General features: G+C 47.2%; 1 pseudogene; it reads left to right on the top strand.

The window, feature by feature from the left end:
• LOC103628217 (uncharacterized) overlaps positions 1–15,414 on the top strand; it is a 128,755-nt pseudogene that overhangs the window by 108,315 nt on the left and 5,026 nt on the right.

Genomic DNA, 15,414 nt, shown 5'->3' with positions numbered 1-15,414 from the left:
GTGTCGGCTCCTTCTTCTCGCCGAGCCACGGAGAAAACGCCGCGCTGACCGCAACGGCCGCCGCATGATCTCCGGTGCTCACCAATTCACTGTCACTTCGGACCCACGACGCAGTCTTCGCTCCGCGCGTGCTTGCTCTCTGGCGGGTGGCCCTCCCTCGTCAGACCTCCCCCCATCAACAGACGCGCCGGGCATGGCGGAGCGCGCGGACTCCGCGCAATCCGTTGACACGCTCCGGCCACGTACGCGACCTTATAGGCAGCCATGACCCTGGGCTCGCATATTCCCCCTCTGTTCCTTGCCATCGCGATCACCATCGTTGCAGAGTGAGACTTCGGAGCGAAGCCGAGAGAGAGAGGGAGAAGAAGAACTCCGCCGCCGGTCGGATCCCGCACCGTGCACCGGGAAGGGCTCGGAAGTGTGTCTAGGCTGGTCTCGGGGTTGCACTGAAGTCGCCACAGCCCGGAATTGCTGCGCGATTGGCAGGGAGCACCAGAATTCCTCGTCGCACCATCTCCTCCACCGCGGCAGTACGCCCAACTGTGGACATAGCTTGTAGCAGCGAAATTCTCGGTGAGAACCTCCCTATCCTGTCCGCCTCGACCCTGTGCGCGTTTTGTACACACCCGTATGGGTTTTGGCCTACTTTTGCGCCGTGTTGCCTGCTCGCCGGACCTCTCCGCCGTTGAAGTGCGGCGGCGCCACCGTGTTCCAGGGCGGGATTGGGAGAAACGATGGTGGCCATTGATCTTGCGCGGAACGACTCAGATTAGATGCACCGGCAACCCTTTGCTCGGGCGAATAGAACCGTAGATCGTAGGATGGATGGTCCTTACTGGGTCGCTGGTATTTTAGATCATAGCCGCAGATCTCCTATCTGACGGTTTGGTTTACTCGCAGGTTTGGTATGCGCCAGATCTAATTGGCGCCGTTCGTTTCTAATCGGATGGTCTTACTCGGCCGATACCCCTTCGGCTTGTGCGTCTTACAAATGAGCCCCTGCGTTTTCCAAAATAGAACCTGCGGTCCACAGAACAGTGCACTGAGTCTTAGAATTAATTGTACCATAGACCCTGCGCTTCTTAATTATTGAGGCCCAGACCAGAACTCAAGAAAAATCAAATAAAAAAATTTAGAAATGAATTTTTAATATAAAAACAATTCCTAGAACTTATTTAATTCATAGAAAATCTATTTTTAGTCCAAATTGACCCATTCTAGTTTCTAAATTTTTGTGATATTATTGTTTATCCATTTGTGCCTCTGTTTTGGCATGAAAGACACATTAAAATTTATCTAGTACTTAATCTTGTATTACATATATAAAACCTTAGAAAATTCATAACTTAAAATCCACAACTCCAAATTTAATGACTCCAGTTCCTATGATCTCATTTTAATGTCTAGAATTATTGTGTATTTTATTTACATGTTTGGTGTGATGTTAATTTTTGCTATACTATGTATGTATTGTGTTGATGCGAGTAGACAAGCAAGCTACAGAGGATCCTCAGGTTCAGCTGGTAGAGACTGCTGAGCAGGAGCTCGTTGAAGGCAAGTTGTGCCCTTGATCACTTCCTTTTACCCATTCATGTTCTTATTAGTCATAATGATCTGCATAGGTTAATTTTGCGGGGATCCAATAGGATACCCTAGTTTTGACTATCTTTTTACCTTGCTTCACCACTGGTTTTACTACTAAATTTTTGGATAGTACATGCTATTGCTTTATATGGATTTGGGTATAGAGATATTTATTACTCATGATTACACTTGTTATTATCTATTCATTATTTCCTGTTCATGATAAGATCATTATGTTAATGTGTCAGGTACCATAATTAGGGGTACCCCCAGTACTCCTAAACATGGCTTGTTGGGCCTATGCTTCGTCGCCGAAGGTCTCATAGGAAGAAGCGGTCTTCAGCTGAAGCTGTTTGTATAAGATGGCCGAAAGTTCCTCTTCGTGAAGCTTCGGCATTACAAACCGACTTAAAGATAGAATGACCTTTTAGTCCATAAAGGTCTGAGTCAATGTTGTAAGCTTTTATAAGGGGCATACTTGTAATTCCTCACAGGCTACGTCCTGTGCCTATAAATAGTGAACAGTATTCCTTTACTGTTCACGCATTCTAGGAATTGCAATCGCATATTTTGGAATTCAACCTTTGCCAAGGCAGAGGTATTATTGTATTCAATGATTCAATATATTAAGTAAATTTAATATAATTCGTCTATGATTTATTTACCCCTTTTTGTACCTTTTATTTTATGTCGTCTTACAATATCTATTGAAATTTTATTACGAAGATTTAAGCTTCGTAATCATACTCTTATTAACCTTCGTCCAAGGCCCATTATCCTCAAGGGAATAGTGTTTCTTGGACGAAGGACGTTAACATTTAACATTTTATGTTGCCTTGTTCTTAATTCATAGCATTTGAGAACAAGTCCCCAACATTGGCGCCCACCTCCGGTGAACTCACTTCCACTTTTCGAGCTGATGGCTTCGTTCAACGACCAAGCTGGAGCTGCTTCGGACCCGAAGCTGGTGCTCCCGATCACAGGTGGTTCGTCCTCAGAGCCAGCTAACAAGAAACAAAAGAAGGAAGCACAGAGAAGGGTACAGCATGTTGGGGTGCAAGGACCCTTCATCAAGTCAAGATGGTCTCACATTCCTATTACCTTCTCCCAAGAGGACCTTCAGCTCAAGGATTACTCACACAACGATGCCATGGTTATCTCTTGTGTTATCAAAGGATTTCTGGTCCACAATGTCTTGGTTGACACAGGCAGTGCAGCTGATATCATATTTGCTAAGGCCTTCAGACAAATGCAAGAGCGAGAAGATAAGATTCATGATGCTACACACCCTCTCTGTGGCTTCGGAGGAAGAAAGATTGTAGCACTGGGTAAGATCACCATGTCAGTGACCTTCGGGTTCATCAACAATACCAGAACTGAGCAAGTTGTGTTTGACATTGTTGACATGGAATACCCTTACAATGCAATTATTGGTCGTGGCACCCTCAATGCTTTCGAAGCAATTCTTCATCCTGCTTATCTTTGCATGAAGATACCTTCGGATCAAGGACCCATCGCTATTCATGGAAGTCAGGAAGCTGCCAGAAGGGCCGAAGGCAATTGGACTGACTCAAAAGCAATCCATAACATAGATGGACCTGAAGCTTGTGAACAGTACAAATTCAGAAGAGAGAAAGCAGCTTCAGCAGACCAGCCGAAGCCTATGCTCTTATGTGAGGACATAGCAGAGCAGAAGGTGTTGTTGGGCTCTCAATTATCTGAAGAGCAGGAGAAAACCTTGATAAGGTTTTTGTTCAACAACAAAGATGTTTTTGCATGGTCAGCCAATGATCTCTGCGGAGTAAATAGGGATATTATTGAACACTCGCTCAATGTTGACCCATCCTTCAGACCCAGAAAACAGAGGCTTCGGAAAATGTCTGATGATAAGGCCGAAGGTGCTCGTAACGAAGTCAAAAGACTCCTCACTGCAGGAGTTATCAGAGAAGTAAAGTACCCAGAATGGCTAGCTAACACTGTTATGGTAAAAAAGGCCAATGGCAAGTGGCGAATGTGTATCGATTTTACAGATCTCAACAAGGCATGTCCGAAGGACGAATTCCCATTGCCAAGGATAGACTCTTTAGTTGATGCAGCAGCTTCTTCAGAGCTCATGAGTCTGCTAGACTGTTACTCAGGCTATCACCAAATATGGATGAAGAAGGAAGATGAGCCGAAGACTAGCTTCATAACCCCAAGTGGCACATATTGCTACCTTCGGATGCCCGAGGGACTCAAAAACGCTGGAGGAAGTTTCAGCAGAATGACTGCGAAGGTTCTCCAGTCTCAGATAGGCAGAAATGTGCTAACTTATGTTGATGACATCATTGTAAAAAGCACAAAACAGGAGAATCATATTGCTGATTTGCAGGAGACCTTCGCCAGTTTCAGACAAGCTGGCCTAAAGCTGGATCCGGAAAAATGCGTCTTCGGAGTAAAGAAGGGGAAATTTCTTGGATGCTTGGTTTCAACAAAGGGAATTGAAGCTAATCCAAGTAAAATTGAAGCTATACTTCGGATGGAGCCACCAACTACAAAAAAGGGGGCTCAAAGATTGACAGGAAGGTTGGCATCTCTCAATAGATTCATATCCAGATCAGCAGAGAGAAACTTACCATTCTTCGAAGTGTTGAAGTCAGCCGAAGTCTTTCAATGGGGACCAATCCAGCAAAAGGCCTTTGAAGAGCTGAAACAGTATTTGATAGATCTAACAGCACTAACTCCACCTACGCTAGGGGCTCCTTTGTTATTATATGTGGCAGCTTCGCACTCAGCGGTAAGTGCAGCACTTGTCCAGGAGAAGCTTGATGGCCAAGTCAAGAGGCAGGTCCCAGTGTATTTTGTATCTGAAGTTCTTAGTATGTCAAAGAAAAACTACACAGAATTAGAGAAGGTGTTATACGCTGTCTTGATGGCATCCAGGAAGCTTCGGCACTATTTTCAAGCTTACAACATAATTGTTCCTTCTTCACAACCTCTGAAGGATATTATGAGGAACCGAGAAGCTACTGGAAGGATTGGAAAATGGGCTGCAGAGCTCAATGAATTTTGTATTGAATATGTTCATAGATCTTCGATTCAGTCCCAGGCGTTAGCAGACTTCATTGCTGACTGGACGCCAGGGGCTCAGGAGGAAGAAACACATAAAGACGCCGAAGCATGGACAGTGTTTTGCGACGGGTCTTGGGGAACCTTCGGAGCGGGAGCGGCTGCTGTGTTGGTTTCACCTTCCAAAGTTAAAACTTGCTATGCGGCGAAGCTTGATTTTAGTTGCACAAATAACATTGCCGAGTACGAAGCCCTGCTTTTGGGTCTTCGGAAGCTAAAAGCAATGGGAATCAGAAGGGCCATGCTTAAAACTGATTCCCAGGTTGTTTCGGGTCATATTGACAAGAGCTGCAAGGCTAAAGATCCGAAGCTTGAAAAATATCTGGATATGGTTCGAAGAGTTGAAGCTTCCTTCGAAGGATTTTCTGTCAAAAATATCCCTCGAGGACAAAATGAGCATGCTGATTTGCTAGCTAAGTCAGCAGCACAGGGGCTGCCTTTACCTTCGGATGTGTTCTTCGAAACAATAAAAGCACCTTCGGTGGAACTTCTTGAAAGAGAAGTCCTCAATATATCTCCTGTTTATAGTGAAGACTGGAGAACTGAGATCATCTCTTACCTTCAGGGTAAATTCCTTTCAGATGACGAAACTTATAACAGGAGGATAGAGGCAAGAGCTCGTCCATATGTCATGATAGAAGGGGAGTTGTACAAGCATGGAGTCTGTGCTCCGCTACTCAAGTGTTTATCTAGAACCGAAGGTATAGAGTTAATGAAAGAAATGCATGCAGGCCTGTGTGGATCTCACATTGGATCTAGGCCGTTACTTGGAAAAATTTTCCGCCAAGGGTTTTATTGGCCGAAGGCGGCTTCGGATGCAGCAGAATTAATTCAAAAGTGCGAAGGTTGCCAGAAATGTGCAAGAGATCAAAAACAACCTTCGTCCTTAACACAACTCATACAACCCATTTGGCCATTGCAAAGGTGGGGCCTTGACTTGTTAGGTCCGTTACCACCGGCCCAAGGAAACCTGAGATATGTTGTAGTAGCTGTGGAATATTTTTCTAAATGGATTGAGGCAAAGCCTTTAGCCACAATAACTTCGGCCACCGTCCAAAAGTTTTTCTGGCAGAATATTGTTTGTCGTTTCGGGGTACCAAAGGCTATCACTATGGATAATGGAACACAGTTTGACTCCGAAGCTTTCAGGGAGTTCTGTGACCAAATTGGTACGAAGATCCATTTTGCATCAGTCAGGCATCCGGAGTCAAACGGACTCGTTGAAAGAGCCAATGGCATTATAATGACAGGAATAATGAAGTTGATCTTCAATCAACCCAGGGGAAAGTGGCCAGATCAGTTAACCAAAGTAGTGTGGAGCCACAACACAACAACATCAAGGTCTACAGGCTTTACTCCATTCAAGTTGTTATTCGGTGACGAAGCAATAACTCCGGAGGAAGCTAAAACCGGGTCAATAAGAGTAGTAGCTTCGGCAGAATCAGATTCCGAAGCTGCTTATTCTGTAGAAAAAGATGCTTTAGAAGGAATCAGGCTGCAAGCCGTGGAGAACATCAATAAATATCAAGCCGAAACAATCAAATGGCGAGATAGAAAGGTTCGGCTAAAGAATATTGAGCCAGGGCACTTGGTGCTTCGGAGAGTGGCCAACCCAGAAACAGTGGGTAAGTTGCAGTTGAAATGGGATGGACCTTTCTTAGTAGCATCTTCGTCAAGACCCGGTTCATACAGATTGAAGGATATGAACGGCAACGACATTCCTAGATCTTGGAATGCGGATGAGCTTCGGCGATATTATGTATAACTTGATGTAATTTTTTATGCTTTTTCTTTTTTATGGCACCCTTTTCCTTTCTAAAGGGGGAGAAAGGTTTTTAATGGGGCCATCACATGTAATTTCCTTTTTTAGTTCTATAAGAGCAAAATCCCCCAAGGAATGTAAATGTAAAAGCTGAGAGCGCACCATCGAGTGCCAAAAAGTAAAGGCGAAGAAGCTCCAAAGTCGTTCCTAAGGGAATGCAGAGCTTACAGCGAAAAGTCAACGCTGATTCCGCCAAAAGTAAAGGCGAAGAAGCTCCAAAGTCATTCCTAAGGGAATGCAGAGCTTACAGCGAAAAGTCAACGCTGATTCCGCCAAAAGTAAAGGCGAAGAAGCTCCAAAGTCGTTCCTAAGGGAATGCAGAGCTGAGGTGTGTTTGTTTTTAAGGAAATAATGGCTATGAGTATGGCTTCGGATACGTGTTTGGCCATTCATTTGCACATCACATTACATCATAGCATTTGCATTCATAAACATTCATCTAGGCATATGTAGGATAATCATCATCATGGCATAAATGGTTGCTTTGGCAAAAAGAAAAAAAAGGGGGGGAAGAAGGAGCTTCATGTACAAAAAGGAGAGCTTCGGAAAGAAGGGAAATATTGTTTTCTATGCTTCGCTGCGTACGAAAAGAAGGGAAGGTGTTTTTTCGCCTTCAGCTCAAAAAAGAAAATTTCGTCCACATCAAAGCACTTCTCATACATCAATGGAAGGACAAGGATATATTACAAGGTATGAACAGAATTGACAAGTTTCAGTTACATTTACAAAAGTTATCTCAAAAGTTTCTCAAGTACTGTCTACAGTCTACTATTTAATCTCCAAGGAGCTTCAGCTTCGGCGTCATTTTCTAATCATCTGCTTTGGCTTCATCATCCTACATGAATAAGGTTGTTGTAAGTCAAAACCAAGCTTGAAGGAAGAGGTAAGCACAAGGTATAATTTCTTACTGGTTCAAGATGACTCCGAGCTTCGTCTCCAGCCTTTTCTCGCCCACCTTTTGTCCATATCATTTTTACAAATCTGTTAGAGATACTTCGGGCGAGATCAGGAATGTCATCTAGGATTGATGGTGATAAAGTGAAATTTGGCCTATTGACAATCTTTCCATGATCGCAGCCAGCTTTTAGGAAAGCTGCAGCAGTGCCCCGAGAAGCCACCCAGGCACAGAAGTCACCGTGCCCAGCTATGACTTCGTCGAGCTCGTCAATCTCACCCTCAATATGTTCGAAGGTCTTCGGGAGATCTTCAGCTGAGAGGGTAAATTTTTCACTGCTGGCTCCAACTGAGTGGAAAATCTTTCTTAATCGTTGAATGCATTTGTTGCTAAAATCCAAACATTTTTCTTGAAGGCTCGTCAATAATTTTCTCAAATCTGAATTTTGTTGAGCTTCGGCTTCAAGTTTTGCATTCAGGTTTTGCTTTTCTCGTTCGAACTGCTCAGATTGGCGAAGAAGCTTCGAGTTCAGTTCTGTTATTTTTGCTTCGGCTTCCGCCAATGAACCTTCGGTTGCCTGGAGCTCGAAGTTCTTTTTCTCAATAGCATCTGATTGCTCCTTTATTTTGCTTTCCAAATTTTCAATTATAACTTCGTGCTTCTTGTCTTCAAAATCTTGCTGCATTTTCAAGGCCTTGCTCAGCAGCATACTCTGCACGAAATCAACCTTCGTCAGACGTGTTTTCATTATTAGAAACAATAAAAGTTAAGAGAAAAGTAGTTCACCTTGAAATTGGAATAAAATAAACTACCAACGATATGTTGTCGTCGGTAGCGGCTGATGTCTGTCTCCAGCTTCGGAAAACCGATACTCTTAGACAGAGTACCGATAACTTTGGCTCCGGTTTGATCTCGAATACAATCTAATTTTTCATCATCAACGCCTCCGAAGAGGAGTGCTCCAGGTTTGTATCCGCAGGATTTGGCATACTCTCTAAGCTCTTCTATTTCAGCTTTTGATAGTTTTTCCCCAACTAAATTCTGGAACATGAAGGCTTCGTTTTCTGAAGCTTCATCAGCAATTTCTTTCCCTTTCTCCGACGCTGCGGTCGCGGCCTCTTCGGCGGCGGTGGTAGCTTCTTCTGCAGCCATGTCTAACAGTATTTTGTCAATGTGTTCGATTGTGCTCTCCAGGTTCAAATCTTCAGCTGAGGCAGCTTCGGCAGCTGCGACCTCCGAAGGTGTAATTTCAATATCTATCCCTTCTGTAGCCGCTGGTGTTTTCTGAGCTGAAGCTCTTGGCGGTGTCTTGTCAATTACTTCTGTCACAGTGATAATTCTTTGTCTCTTTGCTTTGATTGTTTTCTTCGATTTTTCGGGCTCCTTGTCCTTCTGAAAAAACTTTGTCAGTTGGGGCCTCAGTGGACTTAGCTTCGCAGGTAAGGATTCAGTCATTACCTTCAGAATTTCCTCAACATCAGCGGCAGAGGGTGATGCGGGGGATTTTCTTCGTCGGATATTTTCCGTTTCGGAGAAGACGCTTTCCTCTTCTTTGGAATTTTCTTCTTTGGGGACTCTTTTTCATCTTCATTTGAGGCTTCGGTTCCCCTTTTCCTTTTCTGGCCTCCGGCACCTTTGTTCAGATTTTCATAGTCAGGGTATTCAAAACCCAAGGCGTCCAACACTCGGTTCAGTCTTCGCTTCGGACGGGTGCCGAAGGCTGTAGTCATTAATTGATCTTCTTTTTTGGAATAATTGCCAAGTATTTCATTACACATTACTTCAATTGTGTCTAGCCACTCTTGGCAAGGCGCTTTAAAGTATTTCTTAAACTTGAAATGGTAAGGTAAACGTACAAGTTCACCTTCTTTCTTCTCCCCCTTTAGCTTCGGCATTTTCCATTCTTTCAAACTGGGAAAAACTTTGAAAGCCAAAAACTCCTGAACCAGGTCCCTTGTACTGATATGCTCTGCAATAATTCTGAATTCATTCATTGCTTGTTGTGTTGGACCTTCGGGTGTCATGTTGCAGCGAGGTCGGGTTTCTCCGAAGATTAGTTCGAGTGGACTTTGCACAAGCTTCTCCTTGTCGTCATCAACCTTGACATAGAACCACTCCGACTTCCAGCCTGCTGCCCATTTGCTTCGATAGCTGATTACAGGAAACTTTGTGGTTTTCCGATAGGCGAAGTTATAGCAACCAAAATTATCGTGCAATCCATCCTTTCTAGCCTTCGTCTGATAATGCAGCTCGTGAACCCGGCAAAAGCTGTCCGCAAATGGTTCCACTGCTTGGCTTCGGAGTGCCTAGATATAAACGCTAATCCTAACGATAGCGTTAGGGGTCAGCTGGTGAAAATAGATACCGAACCTCTTCAGTACCTCTGCAATAATCCCATGTAGGGGGAATCTTAATCCAGCCTTCAGAAAGCTCTTGAAAATAACAATTTCATCCTTCTCCGGTTTTGGGGTAGTCTCTTCTCCCCCGAAGCGTAATAGCTTTTTCTGATTTTCAGTAAAAAAGCCTGACTTTACCATCTTGGACAGATCAGCCTTCGAAACAGTAGATTTCCCGAAGTCCAAGTGACTGGGCTTGCTTGGCATGGCAATGCGATAATCATCTTCGGGATCAGTTTCCTCAATATCTTCTTCTTCTGCTTCAGCAATTGCTTGTTCTGCTTGTTCTGCATCTTCACTAGGGATCTTTTCCGAAGTCACCAGCCCGGATCGTTGCATGGCTTCAGAGATGGGAACAGTCTCCGAAGCTTCAGTTTCGCCCTCCTCACGCTCAACCCTGGCAGTAGATCGCACTCTGGCCATTTAATTATGAATGTGTGGAAATTTAATACTTTCTTCCTCCGAAGTTTTTTCTGACGAAGCAGGTTTCAAACTGGAGCTTCGTTTGATTCCGACGGACAAGCTTCGGCGATGGTTAAAAATTTTAGCAGCAGAACAGTGCAAATAGCAATGAATGCCGTGGTAACTTCACACCTACTCGTCTGTTTATATAGTACTGCAGGTAAGAAGGCGAAGCGCCAGGAATTTTACACCAGGCGAACACCCGCTTGCACTCGCTGTGCGGTGGACCACAGAGATCAAACAGTAACTCTGCAAGGTGGGACCGCTACGCGCTGGGAAATTGAATCGTTTCTCGACAACGAGCTCAGGGAAGGTGTTTTTTGGACCTTCGGCTCCCCGAAGCTTAAGAGACTTTTTTCACGGATCAAGCTCGTTACGAAAAACGATCTAGCACCGCGAAAGGGGCTACTGTTGGGCCTATGCTTCGTCGCCGAAGGTCTCATAGGAAGAAGCGGTCTTCAGCTGAAGTTGTTTGTATAAGATGGCCGAAAGTTCCTCTTCGTGAAGCTTCGGCATTACAAACCGACTTAAAGATAGAATGACCTTTTAGTCCATAAAGGTCTGAGTCAATGTTGTAAGCTTTTATAAGGGGCATACTTGTAATTCCTCACAGGCTGCGTCCTGTGCCTATAAATAGTGAACAGTATTCCTTTACTGTTCACGCATTCTAGGAATTGCAATCGCATATTTTGGAATTCAACCTTTGCCAAGGCAGAGGTATTATTGTATTCAATGATTCAATATATTAAGTAAATTTAATATAATTCGTCTATGATTTATTTACCCCTTTTTGTACCTTTTATTTTATGTCGTCTTACAATATCTATTGAAATTTTATTATGAAGATTTAAGCTTCGTAATCATACTCTTATTAACCTTTGTCCAAGGCCCATTATCCTCAAGGGAATAGTGTTTCTTGGATGAAGGACGTTAACATTTAACATTTTATGTTGCCTTGTTCTTAATTCATAGCATTTGAGAACAAGTCCCCAACATGGCTGGAGAATATCTTTAAAACAAACCATAAAGACTGGTAAGCACGGTTCAAGTCAAGGCCTCGTCTACCAAGGGACGCGGTCCCGTCTCACCCGAGCCCAGCCTCGGGCAAGAACAGTAGTCCCATACGGATTCACGGCTCGCCCGAGGGTCCCCTCAGGCAGTGGGTGCACCCTCAGCTCGCCCGAGGCAAAACTCGGGTAAACTTTGTCGTATAGCGGCCTCGGCCAAACCGCCTTGCCACCGACCGTATCACGTGCGCGTTTAATACAGGGATCACCTGACACCTTATCCTGACACATGCGCCGCAGTTGGCAAGGTCGAAATGACCGTAGTCACTTCACCCTTTTACTGATCATTCTGACAGGATGACAACACTATTCACCCCGTTCCGACCACTGTGCCAACCACCAGGATAAGACTAACAACAATAGTCACCGCCTCTCCCGAGTTCAGCCTCGGGCGCAACAGGGAGTTCCGCCTCGCTCGACCCCGGCCTCGGCCTCGGGAGGAATCGTCACCACGCCCGAGCACGGTCTCGGCCTCGGGATGGATCTCCGCCTCGCTCGACCCAGGCCACGGCCTCAGCCTCGGCCTCGGGAGGAGATCTACGCCTTGCTCAACCCAGGCCTCGGCCTCGGCCTCGGGAGGAGATCTACGCCTCGCCCGGCCTAGGTCTCGGCCTCAGCCTCGGCCTCGGGAGGAGATCTTCGCTTCGCCCGACCCAGGCCTCGGCTTTGGAGACATCACCGCCTCGCCCGAGACGGCCTCGGACCGACTACGCGAACGGGGAATACGGCACTGTCCTCCCCCTAGCTAGCCACCTCAGGCTACGAAGGAACAAGACCGGTGTCACATCAAATTACTCCAGTAACAGGTAATGATGATCCCCGGCACGCGATCATGACATCGACTGTCCTCAGCTCTCTACGAAATCAAAAGAACGTCAGCAGGAACTAGGGCTGCACCGCCAGCCATGCTTCTACAGGACTCAAGCACTTCTCTGCCGTCCACGTTAGCGCATAGCTACACCCCCACATGTACATCTGGGTCACCTCCTTGTGCCTATAAAAGGAGACGCCCAGGGCCTTCCCAAGGGAGGCTGGAGAGGCTTGGAAAGCTCACCCATACGGCTCACACAACACCAACAAAGAACTCTTCAGTGCAACCTTCACTCCACAACACTAGACCTCTCAAGAGACCTGGGACTCGTTCCCTCTCTCGCGAAGCTTGTAACCCCTACTACAAGCACCTCGGTGCAAGATAATATAAGCCTCATCCTCCCTCCGCTAGAAGTAGGGCTCTCTTAGCCCGAACCAGGATAAATCTTGTGTTTCATCTTGCATCAATCCATCCGGGCAGGGACACGCGGCATAAAATTCACTAGTCGATTCGGTTGAGGGTCCCCCGGGTCCGAAACACCGATAGTTGGCGCGCCAGGTAGGGGATCGCTACGTGTTGACAATACTTTCCCGTGAAGTTCCAGATGGACAAACTTCAGCATCCTCTTCAGCCCGGGACGGTGCTCCGCTTTGGGAGTCTCGAGTTCATGTCCCTCGACAGCAGCTATGACATGATACTCCTCCCACCGCAGCACAACACCAATGACGGTCGTCGGCTCGCCCAGCGGAGGCAAACCCCCTCTCCCCAGGGCGGAAGAGGGACACTCGGGTCTACCCCGCCATCCTCCTCGCCCAAGGAGATGGAGACGGGGCAACCATGGCCAGGCAAGAGGCAGCACCTCGTCGGCTATCGGACCAGAGCGAGTTGACGGCGCTGGCACCCCTGTGGGGGACATGTCAGGCGTTAGCCTCGCACCTGGGACAACAACGGGCGTCGCTTCCCGACAATGTGGCAACCCTAGGCGGACTGATGACGCCGGCACCCTTGCAAGGGACTTGTCAGGCATTAGTCTCGCGCCTGAGATGGCGACACGTTTCATCTCCACCGCAACCTCACCACCATCCACCGACCGGGAGGTACCATCGGTTTTCCATCCTGTTCCTTTTAGATTCAGCTTCGATCCATCAGGCAACCCCACTTCGGCGAGCGCTATCACGCCCGAAGGATTCGGCCCCGAGGCTTCCAAGTTGGAGACTTGGTGCTTCAGCTACGACAAGACACCCGAGGACACCACAAGCTTACTCCTCCCTGGGAAGGACCGTTCATCATCGCCAAAGTATTGAAGCCCAGGACATACAAGCTGGCCAATGATCAAGGCGAGGTCTACAGCAACGCTTGGAACATCGAATAGCTATGTCGCTTTTACCCTTAAATGTTTCAAGTCGTTCATGTATCTCAATTCCTTTACATATATAAATAAAGTATAACCATCAAGGAAGGATCAGCCTTACCTCGGCAAAAACCGGCCCTCCCTCGAGGGCTAGAAGGGGGGAACCCCCTCTGCGTCAAAATTTTCTTTGTGTCACCCTTTTCTTTCCTCGGAAAAGTTTTCTACCAAAACAACTTTCGTGCCTTTCGACTATATCGATAACGGAATCCTAAAACGAACGAGAGAGACCTCGAACGGCAAGGCCGGTCGAGCCGAGGGACTCCTACGCCTCTGGGATACGGATACCTCACTCACCACCTTCCGCGAAGGGTAACTCACGCTCGGATAAGCGATTCCGCTATCAAACAAGTCCTAATGCTTGAAACGAGAGGAAAGAAACGCAAGGGCACTCGTGACTTCAGATCTGTTGCACACAAAAACACTGAATGAACCAGGGACAACCCTAAAACGATAAGGCCGGCCGAGCCGCATGAACTCCTACGCCTCCAGGATACGGATACCCCACTCACCACCTTTTCGTCTAGGGGATGCCTCGGGTTCTAATGGTGATGCCACGAAAAAAGCAAGCCGAAAACATGACTCAAGAGCAACACAGCTTGAGACAATTAAATGTTCGGGCCTCGGCAGCCTCAGAAAACATACACATACTTAAATAATCGTTCTACACAGGTTCAGGCGTTGGCAGGGGGAGGAGCAGCACCCTCAGCGTTGTTTCCACCTGCGGTAGACGAAGCAGCCTCGCTGGCAGGAGTGGCAGAATGTGGCCCAGCCTCAGACGGCGACACGGGCGGAAGGATCTCCACCTCAAAAAAGGAAGCCAACGCCGCGCCTGGACCCTCGGCAATCGCACTAAGCCTTTGGGCCTCAAAAGGTGCGCCACGCTATTTTAGTTTATTTCCGTTCTTCCTTTCCCCTCTCTCTCTCCGCAGGGATCGGGAAAGGAGATATTTCGAAAGAGTCCTTCTCAGCAAAGGAAACAGGCCCCAAGCCCTCCTACTGATCAGGGGTTCGAAGGCTGGCCCCTCGGAAGGGTTCGACAGCCACCCTAGAGCATGCAGAGTCAGGGATGACCCTGGGTACATCCGTTACATGGCCGAGGCTCGGGCTACGCTCCTGAGGTACCCTAGGACATTTCCGCGACCAGCGGGAACGATTTGTAATGGAATCCCACCGGAGGGAGGCACCGAGCCCTCGAACCCTATCAAATGGGTCCGGCTCCAGCGAATCACCTGCAGGTACTTTTGGAGCGCGCCTTTGGGCCACTAGCCGACCCTTATCGAATGGGGCTCGGGCGTCCACTCGGATTACCCGTTAGCAACTCACTGGAAACACCATGTTCGGTGCCCACCGAGGGTAACATGGCGCGTTCCCCCCTTCCTCCTTGCGGAAAGGCGACGAAGGGGCGTACTATAAAAAGCCGAGACGGTCCTTGATCGTCCTCTCGCTCCGTGCAGAGGCTCGGGGGCTGCTCTTGCACTAGGCTACGGCTAAATTGTTGACTGCATCGACAAACTAACTTAAAAACTCGGAGCCTGACTATGCACCCAGGCTGCGGCCAGGCCGCATGAGAGAACAACAAGGCCGGCCAAGGAATAACAAGAAGAGCATTATGACCTCAGAGGAGTCAAACCACTCCTCCGAGGCCTCGGGGGCTACACCCGACGGGTGCGCTCGCGCGCACTCATCGGAACAAAATACTACTACAAAAGACCAGTCACCTTGCAAAAATCCGGTAGAACCTCCAAGCAAGTGCCTACACTCCCTTTGAGGCTCGGGGGCTGCTGTCGGGTACCATAATTAGGGGTACCCCCAGTACTCCTAAACATGGCTGGAGAACATCTTTAAAACAAACCATAAA

Source organism: Zea mays, chromosome 5 (assembly GCF_902167145.1).
Source record: "Zea mays cultivar B73 chromosome 5, Zm-B73-REFERENCE-NAM-5.0, whole genome shotgun sequence".
NCBI lineage: Eukaryota > Viridiplantae > Streptophyta > Magnoliopsida > Poales > Poaceae > Zea > Zea mays.
Note: the sequence above shows the minus strand (reverse complement) of the source record. Positions and strands in the feature narration are given on the sequence as shown.